The 16,307-nt window shown below is 45.2% G+C and overlaps 1 long non-coding RNA gene across 1 annotated transcript; it reads right to left on the bottom strand.

Moving 5' to 3' along the window:
- Positions 1–1,139: 1,139 nt before the first annotated feature.
- LOC101026667 lies at positions 1,140–6,781 on the bottom strand. Its single transcript, XR_647633.2, has 2 exons — positions 6,627–6,781; positions 1,140–1,460 (listed from the first exon to the last, which is right to left on the bottom strand). It is a non-coding gene; the product is annotated as an uncharacterized LOC101026667 (long non-coding RNA).
- Between the last annotated feature and the right edge of the window lie 9,526 nt (positions 6,782–16,307).

The raw sequence follows: 16,307 nt of genomic DNA, 5'->3' as shown, positions 1-16,307 counted from the left end.
ATTAATATCTGCCTGAAGAAAGCTTGACCTGGGAGTATTATCTTCGGTTGCCAGAGGATACATTAAATCCCTTTTGGTGTTTATCTGAATAATGGAATAGACAGTTCAGGTTGCTGAGCTGAACACAGAGCACATTTTTATCCCGAAAGGGCAGTTAGAAATCCTGGCTTTAAAACAAAGACAGAATTCCTTCTCTGCTTGGATCAGCACATTAATCAGCTAATAAACAAATATTTATTAAGTTCCTGCAATGAAACCTTTGACTCTCCTGTTTAATAACTCTTGACAAATTCTCTAATATCCTGGCAAAGAAAATATTTTCTCTACCAAATCATCTTAAAACATGTTTATTTTTCCATTTCATCTGTGGACGAACTAAAGGTGTTTAATTTTTTTGCCCCATAGAGATGAGTTATTCGATTCTATGTCTCTTTCCAGTTCTAAGTTACACAGCTTTCGGTCAGCAAAACAAATTAATTTTTCCATGTTGAAAAAGATAGACTCATAGGATAAGATCACCTACCTAATGGTTCCCAAATCTGATTTGTGCATTAAAATCACATGGGGAACCTATCGATGTATAATCAAATGCTAGCTAATTTGTCATTAGTCCAAATTTCATTTTGGGGACCACTGACTTCATTTTACCAGCAGGGAAATTGAAGGTACGTGGCAGAGTTGGCCAAGAGACCCCAAATCTCCTCCCAGCTTGCAGTCCTGTTTTCGTTCTACTGAACCTTCCCTTACATGCAACAACTTCCAGGATTAAAGAGATAAATATCTGTCAATGAAATGTTAAATGGATTTTTGGACATATCTCTTCTATTTGTTTCCCCTGAATTTCTACTCTCTGTGAGTACATTGGATATCAAGTTCCTTAATAGCAAGAACCTTTGTGAAAAGTGACCAATAGCACAAAATCCTATACTAAGTACTGGTCAGAACAAACTTCAAAGACCCAGTTTCATCCTTTAGGAGCTTATTTACTCAACATTTACTGAAGGCTCACTCTGTGCATACTCTCTGCTAGGCTCTCTGGGGATATAAGAATTTTAAATAGATGTGTTTCAAAGGAACGTGCAGTCTCATCGAACAGAGAGGACCCAAACATACAAAAAGGCAACCAATTTGTGCAATAATGACTCTTGTCTCTGGGTGTTTTAATTAAAGTAGCTGCTGTAACCCAAAAACTTCCAATTGTATAGTATAAATTCCTGATGGGTGGGTATTTTTCCTCCAGGTGGTGACTCAGGGCTCCAGTCTCTTTTGGAGCTCTCCTATCTTCAACACATGGTTCCCGGGTCCATTTTGGTTTTTTGAGTCAAGTTGATAGAAGGGACACAGCAGTGGGGAATCGCCTTCTTTGGGAGGTGAATCATCTTCTTTCTTTTCTTTCACACTCTATTGGCACTATTTCACACTTAACTGCAAAAGAGGTGAGAGTGCCATGTGCTGTCCTCCTAGAAGAGAAAACGGAAATAGAAGAGAAACTAGTTACCCCACAAGGAACTTTGGTGTTCTTATCAGAAGAAGAGATCCTTGTGAATGCTCTAACATTCTCTTCTAGGTGGGGCTTCCCTTGGGCACCAGACAACCCCATCTGGAGATCATTGCGGGCGAACGGAAATCACTCTGGAGATCATTCTAGGTTAAAGGAAAGAATTGTGCAAAGAAGAGGAAGGGGTGTCAAATAGTAGGCACAGCGAGCCTGAGGCCAGTGTTCAACTAGAATGCCAGGTAATGTGGAGAAGTGGGACCAAGGCTATAGATACTTGTTGGTGTTGGCTTGTGGTGGCCTTGAATACCAGGCTAAGGAGTTTTACCAACATTTTAGGATAAAACCAAAACTCATTTAGACTTTATAAAGTTAGGCAAGGGCTTTTTAAGACCCAACCCTAGCTTGCTGTTCTCTGGGCACTGTTCAGTTCCTGCTGTTGACTCCCAGCTTCTCAGAAGATAGCAGCAATGAATCTGGCAGCTGGAACATGTCTCTGTCCTCTCTAGCCACCCCAGGAGATTGTGTCTGCACATGGCTGTTGTTGGACTCTGGGTGAGTTTTCAATTATTGGTTGACAGTGTTTTAAGATGGTTAGAGTCCATCAAGCAAGAGTGCTTGGTTCATGGTCTCTCCTCGCTGAATCAGCTCTAAGGTGACCCTCTGTTTGGGATCTCCCTTAACCACCAGGAAGCTCCCAGCTGTTTCCCATCCAACCTTGGTAACTCTGCAAAATCTCACAGCCAGTGTTCTGCACACTAATTTCCCCGGCCTCCTTTTCTTCTACTTTTCTTTTCTTCTGGTTTGTTTTTAGCATCTTATTACAGTATAAAATTGGATAAACCAATACTTATAAATGTGATAAATAAAAGCAAACAAATGCTAGTAAACCATCTTGAAGCCTGCTCTTGTGAAATACAATATGCGTAAGTAAATAGATAAAATAAGTGATATTGCTGTTGAATCCAAAGAGAACACAGCAACTTGGCCAGCCTGTCTGCCCATGATGTGTTTTAACCCAAGTAAACCAGTAGCTGAGTGAGCACGTCAGGTTCTGTTCCCGTACTGTGTGGTGACTGCCTTCCTATGCATCCCCAGGCCATGGAACCACAAGGGACAGAGGTCTTAAATGGGTTCCCGTTCATGGCCAGGCAATAGGACCTAGCCTTACCAACAGAATTACTATGAACACACATAAAAACGAATGTCTTCTTTTTTGTAGGATGGGGAGGGGCAGAGAGAGGATCATTCACAAAACAGATTAAGCACGGAAAAGCCTGTTTTGAAAAATAGCGTCAAAATAGGGAAGTTCTTCCCTGCAAGCGTGTGCACAGCCACTCTTGCTAATATGGTAACAAGATTCCACCCTTTCCCTCCTGAGACTAGTCATGCAGAGAATTTAGCGGGCAGATATTTTTTGAGGATTCTTTTTGGCTCTTTCACGGGCCTCTCATGGTCCTGACATGGGTGACCACCCAGAGATGAATGTAAGGAGATGACACAGGATTCTCTGGTCAGATGGAAAGTGCCGGATATACACATGCATGCCTACTGGCTTCTACATGTATAGTGCTTTTTTTCTGATCATGCAAATAATGTACACTTACTGTAAAAAAATTATGAAAAATTTAGAAAAGACAAAAACTATTCCTCACCCCGTCTTCCAGAAACAAACTATACTTAACACATCTCTTTGCTGCTTTTATATATATACATATATCTCACCATGATGCACTATGTATTACTGAGATGTATTAAGACGTATTACAAATGTATAACATTATATATGACTTTTGTCATCTGCTTTGTTTGTATTCAATTTTATATCATGAAATTCTTGCCCATCTCACTGAAAAATCTGGAAGGACATTACCGGTGAAAGCTGGTACAAATGCACCGTGATTTCCCAGCCATCGCACGTTGCTCACCATTTCAGTCGTTTCCAGTGTTAAGTGCAGCAGGAGAGAGCGTGTCAGTAGCTAAGCTTCTGCAACACACCTGAAGGAAGCATGTTCCCAGGTGCGCTGCTCTGATCCCCTTGGGGAAACGCTGAGGATGGATTTGATTTCAAATACTGTAAATCAGGCCAGGTGCGGTGGCTCACGCCTGTAATCCCAACACTTTGGGAGGCTGAGGCTGGTGGATCACCTGAGGTCAGGAGTTTGAGACCAGCCTGGCCAACATGGCGAAACCCGTCTCTACTAAAAATATATAAATTACCCAGGCACAATGGAGTGCCTCTGTAGTCCCAGCTACTCGAGAGGCTGAGGCATGAGAACTGCTTAAACCCTGTGAGGAGGAGGTTGCAGTGAGCCGAGATCATGCCACTGCACTCCAGCCTGAGCAACAGAGCAAGATCCTTACTCCAAAAAAAAAAAAAAAAGCCAGTGCCATAGTATGGGTTTCTATGCACATATGGCAGCGAGCCCATTCATTGCCTGTCAGGTAGCGTCTATGTATAATGGAATACTATTCAACCTTTAAAAGGAATGCCATTTGGATATATTCTACACCGTGAATGAACCTTGAAAACATGCTAAGTGAAATAAGCCAAATGCAAAAGGAAAACCATGATATGATTCCCTTTCTCTGAGATACCTAGTCAAATTCAAAGACATAGAAAGTAGAGCAGAGGCCGCCAGGGGCTGTGGGGGTTGAGGGGAAAGGGGAATATTGCTTAATGGGTACAGAGTTTGTGTTTGGAATGATGAAAAAGTTCTGGAAATCAGTGGGGCGATGGTTACACAATGTCGTGAATGTGCTTACTGCCGCTGAATTGTACACTTGAAAATGGTTAAAATGGTAACTCTTATGTACATCTTACCGCAATTTTTAGAAACCCAAAATAAGGCAGGATTACAACACAGGAGGGTAAATACTGAGGTTCTGGCTAAAGGCTTGGTCCTCCTAGTGGCCCCGGATGACCTCATCCCCCTCGAGGGGGACGCCCGGGGACCTTCCCACCCTTCTGAACCCGGCCTTCTCGTTCTCTGATTTTCATCCAGGCTCCCCCACTCCAGCACAGCCTCCATTTCCGCAGGTGTCTGGTAAGTTCACCCCTATCCTCTGAAGAGCTCCACCCCTTCTCACAGGGCAAGCTCACTCCTCAGTTCTTCTTCCCTTCCAGGGCCTCCACTCTCATCCCGAGTTTCCAGCTTCGGCCAGGTGCCCAGGGACGCTTGCTGTGGCCCGATCCAAAGGCCTGGGCGGGAGGAAACAACGCAGCTCTCTGGGGACCAGGGTGGGCGGTATCCCCCAGTCGGGTTTCCTTTTCACTCTCTGCCGGGAGGGCTGCAGGCCGGCTGGGTTTTTCACTAGCTGATCTACTCAAACACAGCTCCCAAAGACAAATGTCGGTTATGTTCTCTGGAGACACTAGAGTATTAATCCACACTGGGACTTCCTCCACCAGCCAGACACCTGCTCTGCTCTTGAAGTCAGCGGGTCCCCATCCCTGGGCACAGGAATTTTCGGTTTCTGATGTTCTCCTCCTGCGGCTGCTGGAATCACAGAAGGACTTCCTTCCCCTTTAATGCCAGCTTTCCCATCCCCTGCATGTGGTCTCAAGACCTTGGAGCCCTTTCCTACAACATGTGGGAGGGTGCGGTGGGGGGGCGGTGACAGTTTCTTCTGTCATATAAACATAAAAACTTCAGCAACAGTGTCTGATTGTGTCAAAGCTGAGACCCGGATATGCTGGAATGTGGAGACAGAGACAGTCCTGGTGTGGGGGAGGTTAAGGGACATCAGACCAGCTGTTGAGCCACACGCTTCATCTGCCAAAAGCTCCATGGGGAAAAACTGGAATCCTGTCAAAAGCTTGCACATATTCTGACACATGCAGATATGTCTTATTGACTTAGCAGGCCGTGACAGAGGCAGGGATTGAGTACGAGGTTCGCGAATGTCTAACTCCCCACAGGCAAAGAAGGAAGAAGGCTGAAGGAGCCACACTCACAGCAGGACGGGCCCCGGGCCCCGGGTGTCTGGAAAGCTGTGGGTGATGTGCCCTGGCTCGTCCCCATGGTGGAGCCCAGCACTCCAGGAGGGAGAATACTTGTAAAGAATTAAATTAGAATGATTTGCCTGGGAGGTGGAGTCAGTAGCTTCAGGAGCCTGCTAAAAGGGCGAGGGCAGAGTAGTGAGAAGTTTCTATGCAGGCTGGAGATCCCTGGAAGCCAGTGGCAGTGGAGTGAGAGAGGAGAGAACAGACACCTCAAAAGCCAGGGGCCGTCACTGGTGGCTGGGCTAGGTGAGCAGCTCAGTGTCAGGGAGGCGGGTGGCCTCCGTGGGAGCAGCTGAGGGCAGCAGGATGACCAGAGCCGCAAGAAGCAGCTGGGTTCTTTGCAGACAGCTACCACGTGGGCTGCAGCCACCACCACACACTGTCTTACCCTCAGAGACGCAGGCCAAAAATGATTGCTTCTTTTCAGTGGCTACGTTTTGAATCAAGTGATGCTTGATAAAAATGAAACATTCTGCTCTTCATCACCCTACCTGCCTTTTCACCTACCCAAACAAACAAAAGCAGAAATAAAACAAGACAATAATAGCAATGAGCAATGGGTCATGGGACAAGCCACAAATGCAGTTGACACAGCCTGGGTACATCATGCACAGCAGGGTCCGCTCTGTTCCATCATCAAATCCTACAAGAAGGGAGGCCTCAGTCTCCGCCTAGCCACTCCTATCACCCCAGATCACCACTGCCTGAATGCTGCCTTCAGCATCTCAGCCCAAGACACTGTGTTCTTGACATTTTGATCATTGGCATCATTATGTCATTTCTTTGGCAATCGAAAGCAATGTTCCTGCTCCTGTGTGGGTTTGAACAAACAGTCCAAGGGGAGAAATAATGAATTATTAAAGGAGAAAAAGTCTATTTCTCATCTCAAGCACCTGGAAGGCTGAGGCGGGAGGATTGCTTGAGGTCAGGAGTCCGAGGTTGCAGTGAGCTATGTTCACACCACTGCACTCCAGCCTGGGTGGCACAGTAAGACCCTGTCTCAAAAAACAAACAAACAAACAAACAAAAAATTCCTATAAGCAATGAGACACACAAGGAGTAATCCAGCACACAGGGCCTTAGCACACACCCCAGCCCGCGCACTCCACAACCTTCTGCTCTTACCTCAGTGTCGTAAGATGTGGCTTGAGCAGCTCCTGCCTAGAGAGATAAAAAGCAGGTGTAACATAGTGACCCCCAAGGGACCCAAGGGTGCCCATGGTTTGCAAGAGAGGAAAGAACACAGAGAGCCTGCACTTTCCCAGAATTGCATTGCTTACCAGCCAAGCTGTGGCTTCCCTGGCACATGTAGCTGGCACGGGCTCCGTCCACAGCAGGCCTAGCTGAGCGGAAGGCAGCTTCCAGGAACTCCAGGCTGCAGCTATTGTGTTGATCCAACAGGTGCCCAGGCCAACACCAACGTGGGGCCTGAAGCTGCCTGCCCACTTCTCTCTAAACTCTCAACCCTGACTGACAGCCACACTCGCAGCAGGATGGGCCAAATGGTCATGGGACAAGCCACAAATGCAGCTGACACAGCCTGGGTACATCATACACAGCAGGGTCCGCTCTGTTCCACCATCAAATAACCCTGCCTCCTAATTGGGCTTAAGAGCCGGGAGGACGCACCTGTGCTTCAGCAGTGCAGCTCCCATAATGGCTGGACTGCTACATGCTGGGATCTCAGTACAGCCGCCCAGATGTCCTAAACATATTTTAATCGCCTTTCTAGAGAAGGTAGAGACCGTGGTTATAGTAACAGGAAAAGTATGAAACGTGGGAAAGTACCAGGATGTCCCCTCGTGGGCTGTCACTACTGGCCGTCACTACAGAACTTTTATTTATTGTTTCATTGTTTTTAAAACGTGTGTCTATGCAAGGCCTTATATCTTTCTGCTATGAGTCCCTCATCGTTGACCTGGGACCACAGACTTCAGGTAGACAGCTCACTGGCATGCTGCGTTAGGGCATAGCTGAGGCACGGTGGCTTATTGTTTGGGCTGAAGACAAATGTAGCTTTCAGTGAACTGTCTTCCAGTGCAGTTTTGGGTAGGGAGGACATAGAAGTGTGTCCAGAAAGGCTGAAGACGTGGTTTTTTTGTTTTTGTTTTTGAGATAGATCTTGCTCTGTCGCCCAGACTGGAGTGTAGTGGTGCAGTCTCGGCTCACTACACCCTTGTCCTCCTGGGGTCAAGTGCTCCACCTACCTCAGCCTCCCAAAGTGCTGGAATTACAGGCGTGAGCCACTGTACCTGGCCCAAAGAGGTTTTTTAAAGAGAAACAGAGGGAAGAGCAGCTGCCATAGGGAATGGAAATGTGGGAGAAGAGAGGCTATTTAAGAGGATTTTTTTTTTTTGAGACAGATTTTCATTCTGTCGCCCAGGCTGGAGTGCAGTGGTGCAATCTCAGCTCACTGCAGCCTCTGCCTCCTGGGTTCAAGCGATTCCCCTGCCTCAGCCTTCTGAGTAGCTGGGATTACAGGCGCCTGCCACCACGCCTGGCTAATTTGTGTATTTTTAGTAGAGACGGGGTTTTACCATGTTGGTCAGGCTGGTCTTGAACTCCTGACCTCAGATGATTTGTCCGCCTTGGCCTCCCAAAGTGCTGGGATTACAGATGTGAGCCACTGCCCCCAGCCCGAGGATTTTTTTTTTTTTTTTTTTTTGAGACAGTGTCTGGCTCTGTCACCTAGGCTGAAGTGCAGTGGTGCGATCTCAGCTCACTGCAACTTTCACCTCCTGGAGTCAAGTGATTCTCCTGCCTCAGCCTCCCAAATAGCTGGGATTACAGGCGCCTCCTATCACACCTGGCTAATTTTTGTATTTTTAGTAGAGACGGGTTTTCACCGTGTTGGTCAGGATGGTCTCGAACTCCTGACCTCCAGTGATCTGCAGCCTCAGCCTCCCAAAGCGCTGGGATTCCAGGTGTGAGCCCCTGTGCCCGGTCCACTTAAGAGGATTTTGAAGGGGCTTTAGTGATTTCCTGTTTCATGTGCCCAAGAAATCACCATCAAAAATCGATACATGTTTTGTCGTAACAAGGAGATACACAAAGCGATAGTGACGACCTCTGCCTCGGGAGTCAGCAAAGACTTCACTCAAGAACTGATCTTGAAGGATGGGTGAGAATTTTCTAGAATGAAAAAGATGGATAGGTTAGTGTGTCTCAAAAGCAAGCCCAGGACAGATGCTGGTGGTTCCATTCCCAGTGGTCTGAAGGAACATGAGAAAAGTAAAGGCCAGGTAGGAAGCTTTTCAAAAAGCTAAATTTATTTGATTGAAAGGAACTTAGGTTTGGAACGATGTACTTTCTACTTTTGGAGTGTTGCTATTTTTCTTTCTCCTATGAAATCAAGCTGAAAATAGATGATACCATCTATATTATCATTTACATTCTCTCTTACTTAGCCTAATAAAAACATCACGTTTCCCACATTTTTTAAAAAAGGTACTGACCTCTGAAATGCAAAGGTCTGAGGGCTACCATAGCACACTCTAGGCCACGGTGCTGGATGGTGCAGGCTGCCCCCCATGGTGTATGCGGAGAACTGGGAGGAAGCCAGGGTATGTGGAAGATGGGACAGAGCAGTGGTTTAGGGTTAGATGGAGGACGGTCTTTCATAGGGACCTTGGACTCCATTCTTTAGGGATGATTAGGGGTTTATAAATGAAGGAGAGAGCGGATTATATTTTACTGGAACCCAGGAAGATTCACTTTGGTTCCAGTAAAGTAGTGGGCTGGAGAAGAAAGAGATGAGACAAAAAGATCAAGACCATTTATGCAATTTTCCAGGGATAAGATGAGGGCATTCATTATGATCAGTGGCGATACAGACAAGGAAACCAAGCAAGACTCGAAAAACTCCTAGGACAGCACTGGCCTCAAAGACATTCGTGTGATGAACGCTTTAGAGCACTGTCAACTCATAGACACAACCAATATGTATCTTGTGTGATACAACCAGTATATCTGAGGAGGTCTCGGAGCTGAGTCTTAAAGACCGATTAGTCCTTCGGGCCCACAAATCCTAGTTCCTGAGCCAACTCAAACAGTAAAGAGCACTGGAGTACCACCTGTTCTTAGTGCCACCTAAGAACATAGGCCTTTGGGTCCGCTGGCCAGTACATGAATCTGACACTTTTAAAAATAAGAGATGATAGATTTAAAAGACTCTGGGATGGGGGGAGGTCAGGCAATTTAAAAGAACAGAATGGATTTGCAAGTATAGATGAGAAACTACAATGAACACTTGACCTCAGTGAGAGGGCTGCAACAGGGAATGATGGAGACTGTGGCAAACTCAAGCTCATGTGCCCTACCTGAAGGGGGCAGCTGCCATTCTACACCAGCTAACATCTGCCATATAGGAATGGAACCAGATTTTTGAAATTTTGAACGAAACCGGAAATCTGAATTTTTGTTTTCTACTAATTCAAGTTTTGAAACATAACAGCAACACCATGTGAGTTGAAATCAATTTTGTTGGCAAGTTAAATTTGTTCCACAGACCTCCAACCTTAGACCTTTGGCCCAGGGATTAGATAACTATTAGGCTAATGCACAAGACCTCACACCAGAAAGAGAAACATGAAGATAGGTAGTGATAGAGGTGAGACATGAATTATCTGTTAGAAGGAAGAAAAGAGTATGAGACACTTTTTAACTTAAAATGAATAAATTGCTATTCGTGATTCTCTACTTCTGTTACCAGAGGATGTAATAATGGGTTTTGGAAAATAGCACTTGTAACCATCAAGCAATGCCATTGCCATTGTTACATTTGTCTTTCACAGTCGTTTTATATGAAGGAAGAACAGGTATTGTTATCCTCATTTGGCTGTTGAGAAAACGGAAGCATGGCAAGGCCTGCAGTTCAATAAAATCACTGAGTGTTAGCGGCAGGGCTGAGTCTAGAACTTTGTCTACCATCACCACCTCTGGCGTCGGCCTACACAGTCACTTGTGAACAGGCCCTCTTAGAATAGGACATTTCAGCAGCTGCTGGTCTCTGAAAGTGCCAGAGACCCTCAGCGCAGGGAGGCAAGGTGGGAGAGAGGTTGCAGAAAGCACCGCAGACGCACCTGGAAATGCTTACCGACCCACGCGTGCCCACGGCCCCAGCAGAGGCAGGACCGCGGATACCAATCCAGAAGTGTGAAGAGAAGCATCTCTTGTCTGCACAATCCCTCAGCGGCTCCGCTGGGGGCTTTGCTGCACTTGGTTTTTCTCACCTGCAACTCGTCAAACAGCATTCTGTTTTTGTCTTCATCGCTATTTTCATCGGGATTTGGAAGGAGCTATAGCTTATAAACACAAAAGGGCAAAACAAAAAAATTTTTAAAAGAATTTGGAAGGGGCCGGATTTAGGTCTGCTGGGTTGTTTCTCAGGTTGCTAACTTTGGGGTGACTTATTTTGAAAGTCACTTTACTGGGGCTATTCCCAATACTGGCATTCACCTTTGCAGGCTAGCGTGAAAACATGTAAGATTTGGAAAATATGCATACACTTAAGCAATGATTTTTAAATGCACACTTGGGAAACTTGTGTAAAATCTGAGAAATGAATAAAACATCAAGGAGGGAGAATATTATAGTAGTTTGGAGTAGGGATGCCAGGGCATGGGTTTAAACCCTAGATTTATCATCTTCTAGTTGGATGACTATGGAAACATACCTTCCTCCAGCTTCCAAATACATTTATCTATGTTATAATTCCATTAGGAGGTTATATGATGTACAAGTAGGTTACCTGGGAAACAGACTGAATGGAGATTAGCATGCAAGATTTTTATTGGGGGGTGCTTTTGGGATCAACTCTTTGTGGTGGAGGGTAAAGAAGCAAATTTGGACAGAGGGAGAAACTGGGTTGCAATGTAGTCTCATCAAAGGCCTCAGCTAACCCCATGAGAAGCTCTGAGCTAGTAGAATCTTTCAGAGTTATCCTGAGTTGGGGTGAGGGGACCCTATCTTAAAATTCCCTTGTGGATCAGTCTTTGGATACAAGCTGCCTCTGGGAAGGCAGTAAGTCTCAGGCATAGTGGCTTCCTTCAGCCTAGAGCAACTCCTGAGGCGGACTGAGACTTGAGGGCTATTTGCAGGCAGCATGACCAGCAGCTGGGGGAATAAGTCCTTCATTCAGAAATGAAAAACTGGGCAATGCAACCTAGCTTCCACTTCTGTGAGACAAGCTACACACCAGTCCACACACCATTTCACACATGCCTGGAAGAGTGGTAGAACTGATTGATGCATGATAACTTTCAAGTATTAAGGTCATTTCCTTACTTTCAAAGCACAAACAAAAATAATGCATAATCAGAGAATAATGGAATCGTACAAGCTGGGAGGCATTTTAGGATTTATCTCCTCCAATTGCTTTATTTAAAGATGAAGAACAGAAAAATTTAATGACTTGCCCTAGGTCATGGCAGAGTCTAGATTTAAATTTAGGCCATTGGGCTTCAAGTTCTGTGACCCCTCCACCATATTACAATAAAACACATTGTAGGCCGGGCCCAGTGGCTCACACCTGTAATCCCAGCTCTTTGGGAGGCCGAGGTGGGCAGATCACTTAAGGTCGGGAGTTCAAGACCAGCCTGACCAATATGGAGAAACCCCCATCTCTACTAAAAATACAAAATTAGCCAGGTGTGGTGGTGTATGCCTGTAATGACAGCTACTTGGGAGGCTGAGGCAGGAGAATTGTTTGAACCTGGGAGGCAGGGGTTGCAATGAGCCAAGATCACATCATTGTACTCCAGCCTAGGCAACGAGAACAAAACTCTGTCGAAAGAAAGAAAGAAAGAGAGAAAGAGAGAAAGAAAGAAAGAAAGAGAGAAAGAAAAAGAAAGAGAAATAAATTGTAATGGGAATAGCAAATAGATTTCATCTTTTATTTGGACTCCAGTGAATTGGTAATGACTGCCTAGATTAATATGTTGAGAAGGAGAATCAAATTAGAGGTGTAATAGAACCTAGACCCTCATTCTGGGTTCTATAAATTCCTTGGCTCAGAGATGAACACAAAAATGCCAAATGAGTTGAAAATGGTATTTCTAGAGAAAAGTGGACCACTATCCTAGAAGAGAAAATGCCAGACTTGGTTTAAGTTAAGCTTTAAATCTAGCTGGATTGCTTTTTTCTCCACAGAAGACGGTTCTTTGGGTTATATGCCCTCTTTCCTCATATGCAGAGACAGGGTGTTGTACCACATACTCATGGAAGCTCTTTACAGCTATCGTTTGAGTGTATCCAGAAATCCCTGTTGATGAGATGAGTAATCTGGGTTGTGTCCTGGGGCCACTGAGAAGCCTGAGAGACAGTTCCAGACGCCCAGGTGATTGCATGAAGGTGGGCGAGGGCACCCATCTTCATCCTTATTCCACAGGGCAATGGGAGGCACGGACTCCAGAGTTAAAGCCTACTGGAAGAAGACTGAAAAATATTTTTACTGTACCAAAATATAAATTTTAAAAATTTACCATTTTAACCCATTTCAAGTGTGTGTGTGTGTGTGTGTGTGTGTGTGTGTGTGTGTGTATATATATATATATATTTTTTTTTTTTTTTTTTTGAGACGGAGTCTCGCTGTCTCACCCAGCCTGGAGTGCAGTGGTGCGATCTCGGCTCACTGCAAGCTCCGCCCCCCGGGTTCCCGCCATTCTCCTGCCTCAGCCTCCCGAGTAGCTGGGACTACATGCGCCCAACACCACGCCCGGCTAATTTCTTTGTATTTTTAGTAGAGACGGGGTTTCACTGTGTTTGCCAGGATGGTCTGGATCTCCTGACCTCGTGATCCACCCGCCTCGGTCTCAAGTGTATATTTCAGTGGTGTTATGTCCATTCACAAGGTTGCACCACCATCACCATCTATCTCCAGAATTTTGCATCATCTCAAACAGAAACTCTGTACCCATTAAACAATAACTTCCAGGGCCCACTTTGCCCCAGCCCCTGGTAACCATTTCTAGCTCTGTGAATTTACCTATTCTACATGCATCATATGAGTGGAAACAAAATATTTGTCCTTTTGCATCTGGCTTCTTCAATTTAGGATAATGTTTTCAAGGTTCATCCAAGTTGGAGCAGGTATGCAGGTATTTGTACTTCATTGCTTTTTAAGGCTGAACGGCGTTCCATTGCATGGGTAGACCACATTTTGCTTATCTGTTCATCTGTGGATGGACACTTGTGTTGCTTCTCTTTTGGCTATTGTGAATAATGCTGTGACGAACACTGGTGTGGGAATAATACTTTTGGCACCTAGTTCCTGCTTGAAACCTTAGAATCATGACCTCCTTAGAGGCTACATAGCACAGCTTCTCATGTTATAGAGGAGGGAACGAAGGCCCCAAAACACCAAACCTCTCACCAGTGGCAGCCCTAAAAGAAGGCACCAAGGCCATGGGATCTAAAATTTGGGCTCACCATTTGGTTGAATCTTGGTAAAATGAATGCACCATTTTTGACAATCCATGTTCAGCACAGTTTCTGGCAGATAGGTATCACATGACTTTAAAATAACATAACTTACTTTTACTAGATATCCAATATTTGTCAAACCAAGTGGTTCAGTTACATATTGTTTTATATCAAAGTGCCCTAAAATTAGCATAGAACAGCAACTATTTTGTTATGCTCACCAACGCTTAAATCAGGAATTTAGATAAGAAACAGTGAGGATTCCTTATCTCTTTTCCACGGTGACCTGAATCCTAGCTAGGGAAATTCAGATAGAAGCAACTTGAACAGCTGGTACTGGAACCACCTGGAGGTGCCTTTACTCAGATGTCTCATGCTTGTGTCTGGATGCCTCAAAGCCTGGCCTAGCTTGGACTGTTGATAATGCACCCACAATTGACCTTTCCACATAATATTGAGCTTCCACACAGCATGATGAAATCAGGGTACTCGTACTTCTTACTTGGCAGCTCACAGCTCTAAAAATGAGGATGCGAGTCAACAAGGCAGAAATAGCATGATTTTTCATGACCTAGCGTCGGCAGTCACATGACATCATTTTCACTCTAGTAGTCAAAGGTACACATGCCTGCTCGTTTTTGAAGGGAGGGAACATAAGTCCTACCTCTCATGAGGAAAGCATTAATGAATCTGTGGCTGTAATTTAAAACCATAACACCTAGTGAATATTGTCCCCTTGAAGTGGCCCTGTTGGGATGCCTTTTTGGAAAGCCAACTAGACTCTGCAGAATATCCTTTGGACTTGCCGGTGGTGGTGAGTCTTCACCTTTGAAGGTACAGCTGACTTGGGGGAACTCCAGTGACAGAGGGAGATGGATCTCTGGGCATTCATGAATCACTTAGTGGAATACCAGTATGTGCTGGGCACTAGGGAGAGGTACATCAATATAGGGCTCAAGTTTTAGTTAAAAACAAACAAACAGGAAGGGTGATTCCAGAAACTAATCAGATTGTCTCGTATGTCTAATGATCAAATGCTAGATTTTCCAAAGTACTACCTTAAGCAACATTTATATCTTGAGCAATAGCTGTGCCTTCACCCTAACCCAGTCCACTTCTGTGAAAGGCGGCCATCTTGTGGATAGATAAGTTCTGGTGTGTTTGTTAAAAACAACATCTCCCATGATTATGTAAATCATACTCTTCAGGGAGGCAGCAAGTTAACTGGACAAGAAGGACGTGATTCTGTGTGTTTTCTTCTAGATTTAGCCAAATGGAGCTGAGTAACGGGAAACATGGACTGTGTGTTCTTTTACTCAGGCAAATCACATCAGATCTGTGATTTGTTCTCAAGCTAAGGGTTGCACAGACTTCCCGAACACGGCCTCGGGACTCTTGTGTTTTAGGTAAGAATGCCTGTTCTGCTGACATTGGCCCTGGTGTCATTGCTTCCTGTCTATTTGGAGCTCTGTCCTAGAGAGCTGTTGTGTTACTTAGGCAACCAGCAGTCCTCTGTGAAATGTTCCTAACCCTTCCTGTGGAAACACAGACAATTTGTGTCTGTGCTGTGTGATCCAACTTTTTACATTAGCCCACAGTAGAATTTTAGCAGTGCTCAGGCTGAAGAGGCTAATTTCTACTTCCCAAACAAAGTGATACCCCAGAAAACAGGCCAATGGGCAGAGTGTACAGGGATGGTAAACCCACACTTCCTGCCCCACCCTAAAAGTGCTTGTCATCCCTGTGCTTTTACTACCTCACACCTTGTGCCTGATTGGTCCAAAGATCCACCTCTCCAGGAGAACTGTTTAATTTGACTATCTTTTCAACCACACCAACTATGACACTTATCTCTTCTGTCTCTTAAAGGTGATAGAATGGTCCAACCAGTGTTCTGGGTATTATCCCTAAATGAAGGAGGAGTCCCAGAAAATGAACAACTGGCAGTGTCAAGGCATGCCCTTTTCTAAGATGGCCATCTAGCCAGCATGTTAGCATGAGCCCTTGGCCTGTCATGGTACCTCTAGAAAAAGGTGTATTGCTGTGATAAGAGCACTAGGGTAAGAATAGACTCCTGGCCTGGCCTTACACCACAACAGTCTTATCCAAACACACAATGACATGTGTGTTCATCTGAACACACAATAAAAATTGATGTGGAAGGCCAGGCGTGGTAGGTCATGCCTGTAATCCCAGCACTTTGGGAAGACAAGATGAGTGGATCACCTGAAATTAGGAGGTTGAGACCAGCCTGGCCAACATGGTGAAACCCCGTCTCTACTAAAAATACAAAAATTAGGCGAGTGTGGTGGCGCATGCCTATAATCCCAGCTAGTTGGGGGGCTGAGGCAGAAGAAACTCTTGAACCTGGGAGGCAGAGGTTGC

This window comes from Papio anubis, chromosome 3 (genome assembly GCF_008728515.1).
Source record: "Papio anubis isolate 15944 chromosome 3, Panubis1.0, whole genome shotgun sequence".
In the NCBI taxonomy this organism is placed as follows: domain Eukaryota; kingdom Metazoa; phylum Chordata; class Mammalia; order Primates; family Cercopithecidae; genus Papio; species Papio anubis.
This window is presented reverse-complemented; position numbering and strand designations above follow the sequence as displayed.